General features: G+C 38.2%; 1 protein-coding gene across 7 annotated transcripts in view; it reads left to right on the top strand.

Annotated features, from left to right (window-relative positions):
* LOC105493024 (NME/NM23 family member 7) overlaps positions 1-15,018 on the top strand; it is a 208,637-nt gene that overhangs the window by 115,413 nt on the left and 78,206 nt on the right. The gene's annotated exons all lie outside the window — the stretch shown is intronic.

The following is a 15,018-nucleotide window of genomic DNA, read 5'->3' as shown; positions in this document are numbered from 1 at the left end:
AGCAGCCAGACAGACAACGGCGCCCCAAATTCTTATAATCAATAAGAGGTTGGACTGTTTGGGTGAGGGAGAAGGGACAAGATGGAGGAAGGTGAACAAGGAGGCACAATCCATGTTGCTTCCGGGTTCTTCCTCACCAACTTTCCTGCGCGCGGGAAAATGCAGATCAACCGAGCATGCGCCAGGTGATGTCAATCCGAAGAGATTGAAACTTACCTGCCACGCCTACGGAGACGCCCTTATCCCGCCCACTGCCCTCCCCCTTCCAGTACCAATGCATAAAAGTCCCCCGCTGGCAGAAGCCGGCGTGACTTCTTCGGCCCCCGCATTTGTGGACCGGAGAACATCACCCGAGAGCACCGGTGCGACTTCCCTGGCCCCCCACACCTGAGGACCAGAGAACCTCGCCCGAGAGTGTGTGCATATTTGCAATAAAAGACTGCCACTTTCTTATGTACTTTGGCCTCATGTTTAATTACTTAGCTCTCCTAAATTAGGTTACATTAAATTAAATTAAACAAAACACTAGTATTTAGCAACCTTGAAAAAATGAATCAGTCGCTTTTTTTTTTTTGTTTCATTTTGACATTAGCACCTGTCACTTCTCTTTACAACAAAATAAACAATAATAGAAGCAGGAAGCAAAGAAACTCTAGGCAGACAGGGGTGAGTTCCTGGTGAAGCCCCACCTTCAAGCCAAAAAGTCTGAAACCCATGGCCCAAAGTGAGAACTTCTATCCCTGTTTGCTTCGTCTTTCCTGATTGGTTATTTCTGAATAATGTCTTTTTACTAATTGCATGTTGCCTTTTTCAAAACTACCTATGGCTTACCCTGCCCCCCATCCTGTGCCTATAAAGACCCCAGACTCAGCCAGTAGAGGGGAGAAGCAGCTGATGTCTAGAAGAGGTGAGTTGACCTCAGAGATGATGGCTGGATGTCAGAAAGAGGCAACTTGACTTCAAGGAGAGAGGGAGAGAGGCAACCTGACTTCAGGTGAGAGACCTGCCCTTCCCTTCCCCTCCAGCTGTCCTCTCCACTGAGAGCCACTTTCATTACTCAATGAAATTCTCTGCATTCACTATCCTTCAATTTATTTATGTGACCTCATTCTTCTTGGGCACCAGACAAGAATTTGGGGCCTACCAAGTGTGAATACCCAAAAAGGCTGTCACACTGGCCCTTTGCCCTCACTAGCGGAGGGCAGCTACCCCACACAAGGCAAAGGACCCACTGAGCTGGTAACACACTGCTATCCACAGGTGGTGGAGCTAAGAGAGCGTTGTAACGCGCCCTCTGGGGTCTTGGCATCACAAGCACCCCCACTTGGATGCTGCCACAGGGCCTGCATGGAGTTTGCTTCTGCTGGTGCCAAAGTGGCTGACTGGTTCCTGCATTTGCTCACCTATGCATGCCCTCCCACAAGGCGTTGAGCATGGCAGACTGAGTAAATGGGGCACCCCTGTCATGGGTCCCATGAAGGGATCAATAAAATGTCCTGCATTATCAATACCTTTGTTTCTTGACATGGTCCTGGAGAAAGTTACAAAGCCTTTTTCTTTTCTCCTTCCTCTCTTTTTAAATAAAATTATTCTAAGAAGCAAATTATACCAGATGTTTAGTGTCTTCTAGTCAGAAAATCTTTGATGTTCTTATGAGAATTTAACTTGGACCCATTATCATTTTTTGAAACAGCAAAAATTCAAACAAAAGCCTTCATGGTTTTGAAATCAATAAAGGAACCCAGGGGACTCAGAAGAGCCACACGGGTTCTGTAGTCATGTTTCAAACAAGACTGTTCCCTTCTTCTTCAGCAGTCTCAGAGAGCAGGTTAGGAAAGGAAAGACCAGTCTTTTCAAAGGGGCTAACAGTGGAGATCAATATTGAGACTTTTTTCTAGGATGTCTACTCATATAATTTTAATGCATGATATAAGCTCCCTTTTCAAACCACTTGCTTCTAACATGTCTTCCTAAGTTTTACCTTGAAGAGCACTTGCTAATTGAAATATTTATATTTGGTTTGTCCCCTAAACTACAAAGCCTGAAGAGGACTAAAGTTTTCCTTTCTCATAATTCACTTTTGAAATTCTGAGATCAGTAAAATTAACTGTATAGATCTTCAAAAGAGATGCTTGTACATACTAGAAAGCTTACTGCTGTGGACATCTGTGTGCTCATTACCACCAATCAATATGTATTACAAAGAGAATGAATGTATAGCACTGGCTAATCTGGAGCATCTATTAACTGGAAATTAGCTCAACAAGCTTACACTCTGTATGTGTGTGTATGTGTATATATATAATTTTTATTTTTTTTCCTAAGATTATTGTTTTTATGAGAAAGCTCAACTGCTGTCTGATCAGGATGGGTCTCTTTTGGCCAGAGCTAAACACTGACCCAAATCTCTTTGGACAATCAACCAGCTAAAGACCAGGAAAATTCCTTCAGTTCTTGTTCTCTTACTTCCTTTAGCATTTGGCATGTTTAAAGATTAGTTGGTTATAATTCTGTACTTGAGAAGACAAAAAAAAGAAAAAATTAATGGGGAGTGATGCACAGGAAAGATGCCTATTTCATATATGTTCATATATGTTCAGCCTTATTGATAGGGAAATGCATATTAAAGGAGAATAATACAACTTTTCAAACCAGTGAGGTTGGTAAAATTTTAAAAAATAGACAAAATCCAGCATTGGCAACCATGTAGTGGAAGAGGTACTCTAGGTTGTAGTACTATGGGTGAGATTTTTTTTAGTCCTGTACAGTTAATTCTTATTACTTATAGTAGTTTTTTTTTTTTTTTTTTTTTTTTTTGAGACGGAGTCTCGCTCTGTCGCCCAGGCTGGAGTGCAGTGGCGTGATCTCGGCTCACTGCAAGCTCCGCCTCCCGGGTTCACGCCATTCTCCTGCCTCAGCCTCCCAAGTAGCTGGGACTACAGGCGCCCACAACCGCGCCCGGCTAATTTTTTGTATTTTTAGTAGAGACGGGGTTTCACCGTGGTCTCGATCTCCTGACCTTGTGATCCGCCCGCCTCGGCCTCCCAAAGTGCTGGGATTACAGGCGTGAGCCACCGCGCCCGGCACTTATAGTAGTTATATTCTGTAAAGTTACCATGAACACTGACTTGGTGAATACTGAACTGTAGTTCCTAGGAGAAATACAGGGTTAGGTTTCTGTGAGCCTGTGGTCACAACATATATATTAATGATCAATATATAACCTTATTTTGTGTGTGTTTCTGTTTAAGGACACTGTACTTAATACATATTGTTGATCTAGTAACATTGAACTCATGGCCAGCATCACTGTAACTCCTACCTGAGTGATGCCTACATTACGTATATATTTTCTTCATAAGGCATGTCACAGCATTGTGATACTTAGGACTCTTGACAGCTCTTTGGCACTATGCTCGGGGACTGTTTTAAATAGTAAAATCACCAACAGAAAATACAAAAATGCAAAAAATGTAACACCAAGTACACTGCAAAAAGGATACCTGTAGCCAGGTACAGTGGCTCACACCTATAATCCCAGCAACTTGGGAGGATGAGGTGGGAGGATCACTTGAGGCCAGGAGTTTGAGACCAACTTGTGCAACAGAGTGAGACCCTGTCTCCAAAAATATTTAAAATGAAAACAAAGACAAAAAAACCTTAGCTGGGCATGGTGGCCTGTGCTGTAGTCCTAGCTACTCCGGACTCAAGAGGCTCAGATGGAAGAATCACTTGAGCCCAAGACTTAAAGTCTGCAGTGAGCCATGATGGTGCCACTACACTCCAGCTAGGGCAACAAAGCAAGACGCTGACTTAAAAAAAAAAAAAAAAAAAGACATTTGTTTTAAAGTGTGAAGTGTGAGAGTTAAAATAAGAAGGCAGAGAGTGTCACCTTGTTCACCCTCATTTGGGAACTTGTACTCATTTGAGTGACTCAAATTTTTGCTGCTCTGTACATGTCTACCAACGGACATACATGTGCTATTAATATTGATTTTGGGGTTACAAATAAATTTCAGTGAGTAGGTAAGTTCACAAACATGGAATTCACAAACAGTGGGGATTGACTATATTTTCAATGTTTTTTAACAATGAATTTAAATTACTTTAAAAAGGTATTTAAAAGCAATTTATTAAATAATTTAAGTAAATTTATTAAATAAAACAAATTAAGTAAATAGCAGTTAATTTTTAAAATAAATATTTTCATTTAATAAAATATTCTGGCTAAAGAAAAGAATTTCTCTTGAAGAGGAGATGACTGAAAGGGGTTTAATACAATTAGTATGAATTACGTACTGGAAAATACTTAGATTTCAGAATAACTGTGTGTCTTGGACTTCTTTTGCTTTGGTGTTAAATAATGCTCAATCCCCAAATTTGTTGAAAATAATTACTCTTTGTGAATATAAAAAGAAGAAACATTACAACCTAATAAGAGAGTAACAAATAGCAGTTGACATTAAACTACTGAATAAAACAATATTGTATCATATTTTTCTATGAAAATTAAAATTTTATTCAAATATAATAGTATTGAATCAACAGCAATCTTTTCCTGAAAAAGCAGAAGATGTAATTCAAATTTACAAGTCAGAGGTTTGGAATTTTACATATCCTTTTCTTGTAATGTGTGGATTTTTAACTAAATTTTTTAAATGAAGATTTTTCTCTCTTTTGGTTGTTTCTGCCATTAAGTATCATAACTGGGATTCAAATCTTGACATTGTTGCTCTCAACTTCATGCCTTTAACCATTATATCATATTGTTTTATCACATGTTCATGACCCTATCACAATATTGCCAGGACATAAAACATGTGCAAATCTAATGACTTTTGAAAATTGAATAGAAAAGTATTCTCTGTTAAGTTTTAAAAGTAGAGATTGCATAATATTTTTTCTAGGTGATTTAGCTGTAAGCTGATCCAAAAGCAACAAGATAGATGACAGTTTTTGCCTTATATTGCCTATATCATGATTTACTTATATTATGGATAGAAAGTCAAAATCCAGGAAAACATTAACTGATTGGATTAAAGGCAAAAGGAACTTGATACTATCGCAACCTCCTAGGTATGACATACTGTATATATAGGAACAAAATAATGTTTTCCCCTATAAAATCATTGAAACAGCATTAACAGATACATGTAAGTAGTGCTGTGGTAAATTATTTTACAAAAATGTTTATTATGTTTCCAGATTTATTTTAAACATTACTTCATCATATAGTTCACCAAATATGGTAATTGTATCCTCTCATACAGTCTTCCAAGCAAAACATTATGCTTTGATAAACTGGAATTTTAAAAAGAAAGGGAAAACATGAGATGATCTGGAGCTGAAACTGGAGCTTGCAAAAGGAAAATTAAAAAATAAAAAAGAACTTATGATCTATATGAGGGATTCAGTAGACTAGGGTAGGAATAAGATAGTCCTGTGACCTGGAGTAGACCTAAAAGTCTTACTTAGTGTGGTCTGCAAACAAAGGGGAAGGAAGCCCCAATGAGGCCAGGAGAACGAAGCAGAAACAGGAGAGAATGATTGGGGCAGGGTAGCTGATAATTTTCAGTTTGTGATTCTCTAGAGGTATTATATTGCCCCTGATTACAGAACCTCCTCCCCATCTCCTGCTTTCTTTTTTCCCTATTGTACTTGTGATTATGACATAACTGGCAAATTTGTAGTAACTGTCATTTTGTAGTAACATATTGTTCTTGTTTTGGCACATTGCATTTACAGTGTACTCCTTCATACTGATGGAGGGTGTGTGTGTGTGTGTGTGTGTATTTAAATATTAAGAATGATCTGTTCTAGAATGTCTGAAACTACCACAGAGGGACTATCTAAACAACAAACTTAGAACATAGTTTTTAGATGAATACCAATGTTTCAAACTCCACGGGGCAGCAACACATCTGATACAGAATTATTTTGTCGCAGTAGTGTTTACTATTACCTCACTTAGGAACCAAGCATTGGGATACTCTCTAGGTTCTAGGTTGGCACATGCATTTCTGGAATGGAGACTTCAGTCTCAAACAAAAATTAGAATAATATCAACAATACTTTCATATATTCAGGCATATCTTCTAGCGTAGTGGAGAATATAGAAAAGTCTTAGGAATAAAACTCTCAGAGATTCCTTATGGTATACAGACTTGGGTAAACTTCACTTTAAGGGATTTTTGCCCTTTTACCTCCATTTTTGTTAGATTGGGATTTTCTCTGTTTTACTTTACTAAAATTATTAAATATCCTGTGGGTGTTGGGTATTCAGGACTGAGCATGATAGACATTGGCTCTGCCCACATGGAATTTATAGTCTACTGAGGAATATTGTTATTAAACAAATGATTACATAGTTGTATATATTACAACTATGCTAAGTCTTTTAGAAGAATCTGATAATTGTGCAAGAAAATATATTAATAGCAGGAAGCTGTAGCTTAGTTGAAGTACAGGAATTCCTGAAAGATTTTCATTTATTCTGAAACCTGTAGAGGCCTTAAATCTAGGGAGAACGTAGCATATTCTAGGAATTCAAGGAAGTCTAGTTTGGCTCTAGCCTACAATGCAAAGAGGAAAGTAGCCTACAAGGTAACTAAAGAGATTGTTTAGGCCAGAGTATGAAGGCCACATTAACCAGCTTATATTTACTCTAAGTGCAACAGGAAACCCCATGGAAAATTTGAGAGAGGATTAATGACATCTAATTTGTATTTTTAAAAAGCTCTCTGGCTATGGTGTGGAAAATTTGTTGGAGGAAAATAAAGGAAATCGGATTAGAAATAAGGGGACCTTGGGCTTGGATGGTAACCATGGAAGATTTTGAAACATATTTTGGAAGGCGAACTGGAAGAACTTGGTAATTTGGACATGGCCCAAGGAAGTAGATAGTTTATTTACTATAGATGAAGAAATTCTTGATAGCAATGTCTGTTTTATTTTGGAATATATACAGAAACAGTAATTAAAACACCAAAGCCTTTATTCATTGTTTAAATGTTTTTTCTGGAGCTTGTCCAGAGATTTAAATATTACATACATATAAATAGCTTTTACTCTCAAAAGCAGGAGGTAGAAATAGCAAAAATGCGTATAATCTTGAATTTAAACTATTTTAACTTTGGCATCTGTCAGGTTTTAGTAAATTTGCAACCCCCTGGTCTTTGATGAAAAAGATCTTGAGTGTGTCTGGTTTTTTTCTTAAAGTAGTGGTGTGGCAATAATTAGGTCTTATGCTTCTCCTTCAGTGTTAATTTCAGTTTTGTAGATTTTTTAAAAAACTCAAGTTTTGTAAAAACAAAAAATGCTATATTTCACTCTGCTATAACCAGCAGATGTTGCTTTCTTATTAGTTCTGCTGTGGAGATTCACGTGTGGGTGGAATTAATTGACGAAAATCTAAAAACGGGTGGACTGTGGAAACATATTCTTTATAAAGTTACAGGATCTAAATCCAACCAATATATATTTTTTCCAAACCTGTAAATATATGGATCTTTGTATTACTTTATTATTACCCGTAAATTTGATCTAAGTAATTAAAGGTAACAGTTAGAGACTATTTGGGATTATTTCCAGTTTTGGCCTTTAAGCCTTCCTACTAATTAACATAATTTACTGCTACGAATTGTGACACTTGCTGAGATGTTACACTTAACACTACACAGAATGCAAATAAGATGGCTGCTTGAATTATTAACACCATAATTTCTACTTTCAGAGCTACAGAAATGATTAGAATAGAAATATACCTTCCTTTTCTTCAGTAAAGTTTTACTATTATTTAGGTTTAAATATAACTATGTATGTAGATTTCCATTGGGGAGTTAACTGATAACAGCCATTTTTTCTTTGTTATCCTTTTCACTGTTAAACTTACTTCAAAGGGCTTCTAAAGGTTCCTGTCATGTTGCAGAGATAATATACACAGTAAAGTTGGCCTGAAGCATTTTTGTCTTTGATTTATTCATTTATTCAGTCAGCCAACACACCAACCATCAACCAACCAAACATTTACAAACTTTCAAAGTGCATGAAGTATTAATAGTTCTTAGTACTAGCAATGAAAACATGAACAAGACACCTTTGCTGAGCCAGAGAAATTTATGTCCTAGCTGAAGAAAAGAATTGTAGTCAATAATTGCAATAAAGTCTTATAATTGTAATGATAGACATATATATTAAATGGAAAAAGTTTGATCAAATAAGATTGAGAAATACTGGGTTAAATGAAGGTAAGCAGATTTGTGTACTACAGGACTCTAGAACATTTCAAATGCTGACATGCATTGTGAATCTCCAAAAGAGGGCATCTGGTATGAAGTATTTTCCAATTTTGTTGCCAAAAGTTACAGAGGACAACCAGGATAAGGAGAAATTCCTGATCATAATTCCTGCTAAGCTGCTTTCAGGGACCTTGAAGAGAACATAAAGAACTTTGAAACATAGCTTTTACTTTTTAGGGAAGAGAAAAAGATAAACAAGACTACATAAATCTAGCCTTCATTATTTTGTTTTCTTTATTTCCAGTCTATTCGCTCCACCACTGTCCCTTCCCCACCACATCAGATCTTTGCCCTGATTTGGAGGCTTCTGTGCTTTCCCGCTTTTGAATTTCTCATCAATGTTAGAAAGTAACGTTGTCCTGTTATTAAAACTTATTCATCCTGATACACCAAAACTCATAAATACTTTCATTTTTCAGACTATTTTCTAATTATAGGGTGAAAAAGATTGTCTTTAGTTAAGGAATTTGGAAAAATCATTTTGTTTTGTTTTTCTTTATTGTCTCTTTTTTTCCTTCTGCTGCTGTGATAGTGAAGGTGTAGTTAATTTCGATCCTCTTCCCTCTGGGTATACCCTGAGACAAATCCTAGAGCAGGGTTCTTATCCTGATGTCTATAGACCCCTATGGCTTTTGGGAATAGAATTCAGGGGTGCTCTAGTTTTGTTTGCTTGACTCCCCCAAATCTCATATTGAAATGTGATTCTCAGCAGTGGAGGTAGGGCCTAGTGGGAGGCGTTTGGGTTCTGGGCGCAGATCCCTCATGAATGGCTTGGTGCCGTCCCCAGGGTAATGAGTGAGTTCTCACTGTGTTAGTTTCCTTGAGAGCTGGTTGTTAAAAAGAGCCTGGCATCTTTCCCTTCTTCCTCTTGCTTCCGCCCTTACCCTGTGATCTCTGCATGCCGTCCACCATGAGTGAAAGCAGCCTGAGGCCCTCATCAGAAGCAGATGCTGGTACCATGCTTCTGGTATAGCCTGCAGAACCATGAGCCAAATAAACCTCTTTTCTTTATAAATTACCTATTCTCACATATTTCTTTATAGCAATGCAAACGGACTAAGACCAGGGCTGTGTGAACTTGGATGAGAAAAAAAGAATCATGTATTTATTTTCACTAATATCTGACTGAATATTAGAATTCCATAAATATAAATAACAAATCACTGTTATAGCTATGTAAATTAATATAGTAGTTAACTTAGCAACCACCAGAAATTGCAAACATTTTCACATTGCATTATAGTTGTATATATCTTAAAACATCATTTACAGTCATTGCTACTTTAAAATTATAGGAGTTATTAAATCAGCTGCTACATTTTAATAAATATGCACATTATATTATATCACAAAATATAAAATATTTTGATAATTTTATTTTAGAATAATTTCCTGCAATCTTATGTATTTTATGCATTTAAAAACATTGCTTTAAGAAGGGTTCATAGGCTTCATTAGGCTGCCAAAATAAGTTCTTAACTTTGTCTTTGCATAAGACAAAATTATGAACCCTAGTCCTAAAGGAAGATATACACAGGTCAAATAAGGATCCCTGGAGTTGAAGACTAAGCATTAACCCAAGACAGCTTCTTCCTTTTTATTCCTTGTCCTAGTATTAATCCTCCCTACCCTCTGTATTCCAGGCCTCTGAGGTATTAGTCCTTGTAAGACCTGTAGCCATCCATTCTTTTTCAGTCTCTCAACATCAGCTCCAGCTTCCATATAGATATTTGAATTAATTAATCAAATATTTTCTGGGGACTTACTGCATACTAAATACTATTCTAGATATAGTAGAGATACAGCGGCAAAAGAACAAACAATTAAACCTATCTTCACAGAAGACGTTCTAGTGGGGGGAAACAGATCAGGAGCGGAATAAGTAAGTAAAATATATAGTATGATGCTAAGTGTGTGGGGTAAAAATAAAGCAGGGAAGGGAAATAGGTTTTCCAGAAAAAGGAGGGATTTGTAATTTTTAAGTAGAATGGACAGAGAAGGCTGCACTGAAAAGTTAACATTGGATACAGACTTGAAGGAGGTGAGGGTGAGAGTCACCTAGCAATCCAGGCTGGAGGAACAGCAAGTGCCAAAGTTGGAGTATGCTTAGTATATTGGAAGAAGTCAGGAGACCAGTGTGGCCAGAGTGGAGTGAATGTGTGAGGTGAGGGCAAAGAGATGCAGGATGGGAAAGAAGATCACGCAGAGCGTGGAAAGCTACTGAAAAGACTTTAGCTTTTACTCTGAGTGAGAAGGGGACCATTGCAGAGTTTGAGCAGAGGACCAACATATTCTAACACGTTTTAATACAATTTTGTTGGCTTCCATGTGGTGAATAGACAAAGTGGGGCCAGAGCAGAAGCAGGGAGAATGAATAATGAATGGCAGTACTTGACAGGTAGTGCTTTGCAGTGGGCTCTAGAGCCAGGCCGCCTGAGATTCTTCATCTGTAAAATATAATCTGTTTCTTCACCAATAAAATGGAAAAAGAGTAAGCCTGATGTGAGGATTATATCAGCTAATATGGGCAAACTTCTTAGAATATTCCATAAATATGGATTTTTCTTACTTTTCTCAGAGCCTAGGATACATGCTGTGAGGGTACCACACAGCTATTTGACACATAATGGGCAAGATGGGAAGACTTGAATGAGTTTTGGGGAACCTTGTTCCTATTTCTTGATTTTAGGAGAGTGATTGAGGAAAGGAAGCACCAGATGTTGCCTTGAGATCTGGAACCTTATTCTTTTCATACATATACGTGATGATGGTGCTAAAGCTAAAATTACATAAGATCATGGGAAAACAATTGACACTGACTCTGATTATAGAAAGTAGTGAATTAGTAAATGAAAAAAACTATAAATGTGTTTATAATAGTAAGTATTGTTTTTTAAGTAAACTACAACATTACATTGTCAGTTTATCCTAAAGAACAATAACATAAGCATACTATTTTGCTAGTCTATTAGTGTGACAATAGTAAATATGTATTTATATGTTTCCTGTTTTGGTCTTATAGAATAATCTTATAGTTGATCAAAAAATTAGATGGAAAACTGTTTTCAGTATGAGATATTGGGCCATCCTTATTTTATGACCTTCAAAAAAGAAAAGAAACTTCCAATGGAATTACACCATCTGTAAAGATAGTCTTGCCCAAGGAACACAAATACCAAATTTGAGAGCTTTGATAGAGTTCAAAATTGAATAAAATCGAGTCAATAATTATTTATTGAAATGTAATGGTAGTCAAGGCATTACTAGATTTTGCTTGCAAACTGTTGTAAGAAAAGATAAGTTTACACACAATGGCAAAGTAAATCTGAGAGTAAGATAAATGCTTTAAGCGAGGTACAGGTTGTGAATAAGATTTTCAAAGAAAGTGCTTATATCTCTGGAGTAAGCGCATAAGGTTTCAGAGAGAGTGTGACATCTGAAAGAAGGTGAACCCTGTAGAATACATAGAATTTCTATAATCTGAAATGGGAGTCTGTACTTTTAAAATGAGAGGTTAAGTCACATGAGCATAGAGATTGCAAGGTTGAGTAATTTAGTTTGATGCATTGGATATAGTAGACAATAAGGCTAGAGAGATATTAGCATCATAATGAGTCCAAGACTGGGAATTTTGTTATTTAATAAACATGAAAAACCACTGAAGTTTATTAACAAAGTAGCACTGTCATATGATCAAAGTAAGAGTTATGGGACAATATCTAGTATGGATTCAGTGAAAGTTTAGGAGGAGAGGCAGCCAGTATTGAGGCATTTGAGAGATAAAAATAAAATCCCAAGCTCCCTACTGACTGACCAGATCCCCCTTTGGACAAGGGGACCCCAGAGAAACCTTAAAAACTAAGTTCCCTGGCCTGGCGTGGTGACTCACTCCTGCATTCCCAGCACTTTGGGATGCTAAGGTGGGAGGATTGCTTGAAGCCAGGAGTTCAAGACAAAACTGGACAACATTGTGAGATCTTGTCTCTACAAAAAATAAAAATTTAACCAGGCATGGTCGCACTCACCTGTAGTCCCAGCTACTTGGGAGACTGAGGCAGGAATATCACTTGAGTCCAGGAGGTCAAGGCTGCACTGAGCTTTGATCAAACCACTGCACTCCAGCCTGGGTGACAGAGCAAGACCCTGTCTCAAAAACAGAACACAAAAATAAACGGATTCCCAGCCATGAGGGGATGAGGGATCAGACACATCTCATTATACCCACTCCTTCGCTAACCCTCATTAGCCTTCCCTAAGGGTTAAAGAGAAACTAGCCCTTTTGAAAAACTTGCTCCACTGCTGGTATCAACCATATCAACCATTACTGTTCTCCTTTTTGTGGTTTTGACAGGGCAACCCACCAGCATTCCTTCCTGATTAGAGACCACCAACCACAGAGTGGTTCTGGCCATTCTACGGAGACTGTGTACAGAGGGCTTTTATGTCCTCTGCTTTACCTTTTGATTTATGAGGCATAATTGTAATCCATGTAAATGTTAAATCTTCACCCTAGAGTGAACATGGTGTTGCAGTCTCGCCAGTGCATCACAAAGTAGCAGTCTCTCATTGTGAGATATCACCCAGAATTCTTTGTCTCACAACCAAGAGAATTAAGGAGCGTGGACACCAAGAGTGAGGTTGGAGTGAAAGTTTAATAAGCAAAAGAAGAAAGCTCTCCTACACGGAGAGAGGGCCCAGAAGAGGGTTACCATTTTTACAGTTGAATGCAAAGACTTTTATAAGAAAACAATGAGGGCTGGGTGTCTCATTTGCATAAGGCATGAATTTCTGGTAGCTCCACCCCATCCTCCTAATGTGCATGCAGGCTTTAGCTTGAGTTGCTCCGTATTTCTTTGTTCCCCTTACTGCACATGTGTCAGGGGACGGAATTTTCCATTGCAGGCCTGACTGGACAAGTCACTTGTGTAGCCTTTCTTATCAGTGGGGCTGTGGGCATGTCTTAGGCAAGCCACCCTGTGCAGTTCCCTTATCTGTGCCTCCATGCTGTTCTTTTGTTTGAAAGGATTCAACTGAGGATTGAAAAGATTCACCCTGCCTACCAGCCTGACCGGCTTCTTCCTTTCTCTTCTCTCCGTGGGACACATGTTTCGTATACATTGGCCTACTGTGCATACCCATGCCTTTCCTTCATGAATATTCATAGCTACTTCTATAACCCATTGAATATTTATACTTAGCCAAACTGCTCAGCATAAATTTCTGTTCCCTTTACCCCTCCTTCCAATTGCCTGTTTCTGGCTTCTGGCCAGATATTATGCTTCCTCGCCTATTGGAATGGCCACCCTTCAGGCTATAACCCTTAATGAGAAATAAGCTCTCCTTTTCAAAGTTATGAACCTCATCATTCTTCTCTGGATACATTATAGCAGTTTAAGAAGCCATGCTTTAGAGAGATTGCAAAGGAGAACAATTTTATAGGCCTTACTTAACTTCTGTAGGCCTATGTCATCATCTCTTAAACCTCACTGAGTCACTGTGTTAGGCCATTCTTACATTGCTATAAAGAAATACGTGAGACTGGGTAATTTATAAACAAGAGATTTAATTGGCTCATGGTTTTCTAGGGAGGCCTCAGGAAGATTACTGTTATGTCAGAAGGCAAAGCAAGAGCAGGCGCATCACACGGCAAAAGCAGGAGCAAGCAAAGGAGTTGGGGGCGGGGGCGGTGCCACACACTGTTAAACCACCAGATGGCCTTTGAACTCAGAGTGAGAGCTCACTTGTCACCAAGGAGATGGCCTGAGCCATTCATGAGGGATCTGTCCCCATGATTTAAACACCTCCTACCAGACCCCACCTCCAGCATTGGAGATTACAATTCAGCATGAGATTTGGGCAGGGACAAATATCCAAACTATCAGTTATTATGTGCACCAAATGAAATATACATGTAAAACACATGGCATAATGTAGGAAACACAGTAATGCTGAAGAACTATTAACCATCTGGTAATGTTGGTGATGATTATGCCGTTGTCGCTGATGATGCTGCCAGACTTCCCAGATTGTCTTACCACCTCCATTTTCTTTTGCAAACACCATTTCCCTACCTGCCTTTTAAGTTGTGGTGTTTCTTGAAATTCTGTTTTCAACCTGAACTTTGATATTTTTCTGCATGTCTTCCTTTGGTAATTCTATCCACTTTTATGACCTTAACCACCACCAGTAGGCTGATAGCTCTCAAATCTTGTTTCCAGTCTAACAATACCTCCTGAGCACCAGATCCATGTGTCTAACTGGCTATTAGTATCTCTACAAGAACAATCCTACAGGCAAGCAGATCCCATTCCCCTTCCTTGCGAACTTGCTTCTGTGCTTCTTTTCTTATCTCCATGAATCCATTACCGGCCACAGTCAGCTAAGCCAGAAACCTTGAAGTGTGTCTTTACTTTTGCCTTTCCCCAACCCATCATAGCCAATCAAGTCCTTCAAGATACCTTCTCACCATCTCATAAATATTCCTTTCTGTCCATTTCCAATTCCCCTACCTTAATTGAAATTTTCATCACTTCCTGACTGTTTTATGCCATAACTTCCTAGCTAATCTCCATACCTTCAGAATTACTTCACTGCAATTCTGTAACCACACTGCTGCCTGATTAATCTTTTTAAAATGTAAATCTAGTCATATTATGCCCCTGCTTAACACTGTTCTGTGACTTCCAGTGTCTACTGAGTAGTTAAAACTCCTCTGCGAAGC

The sequence above is a fragment of the Macaca nemestrina genome, chromosome 1 (assembly GCF_043159975.1).
Source record: "Macaca nemestrina isolate mMacNem1 chromosome 1, mMacNem.hap1, whole genome shotgun sequence".
Classification (NCBI taxonomy): domain Eukaryota; kingdom Metazoa; phylum Chordata; class Mammalia; order Primates; family Cercopithecidae; genus Macaca; species Macaca nemestrina.
The sequence above is the reverse complement of the archived record's forward strand: the minus strand, read 5'-3'. Positions and strand labels throughout refer to the sequence as shown.